The sequence below is a fragment of the Galeopterus variegatus genome, unplaced genomic scaffold, assembly GCF_000696425.1.
Source record: "Galeopterus variegatus unplaced genomic scaffold, G_variegatus-3.0.2 Scaffold190, whole genome shotgun sequence".
NCBI classification, from domain to species: domain Eukaryota; kingdom Metazoa; phylum Chordata; class Mammalia; order Dermoptera; family Cynocephalidae; genus Galeopterus; species Galeopterus variegatus.
Window position 1 is genome coordinate 295,043 of NW_007726301.1, and position 440 is coordinate 295,482.

A 440-nucleotide genomic window follows, 5' to 3' on the forward strand; every position below is an offset into this window, starting at 1 on the left:
GGGGGAAATAGACCCTATCCCCCCATGGGGAGAGTGTCAAAGAATTTGTGGCTGTCTTTAATCCACCACCGCTTATAATGAAAAACAGAAGTCCCTTGCCCTGTTCTTTACCTTTTCTAATTTCTGCTCCCTTGAGACAACCACTTTCAACTTTTTAACTGGTTATGCTGGTATTTAACTCCATGTTTTTGAACAATGTGATTATACTGCCATTTTCCTGGGTTTATCCATCTTAGACATTATTTATTGGCTTTCTTTCATGGTAAATGAGGTCTTACCTCAATCTCTCTCAGTCTCTCTTTTTCTTTCTCTCTCTGTTTCTTTTTAACCCTCTTAAACACACACATACACACTCTTTCTCTTCTCTGATGATCTCAATAAAGCAATGTTATAATTTGAACAATATTAGATCATCTACTAATTCCCCCCCCCCCCCCCCC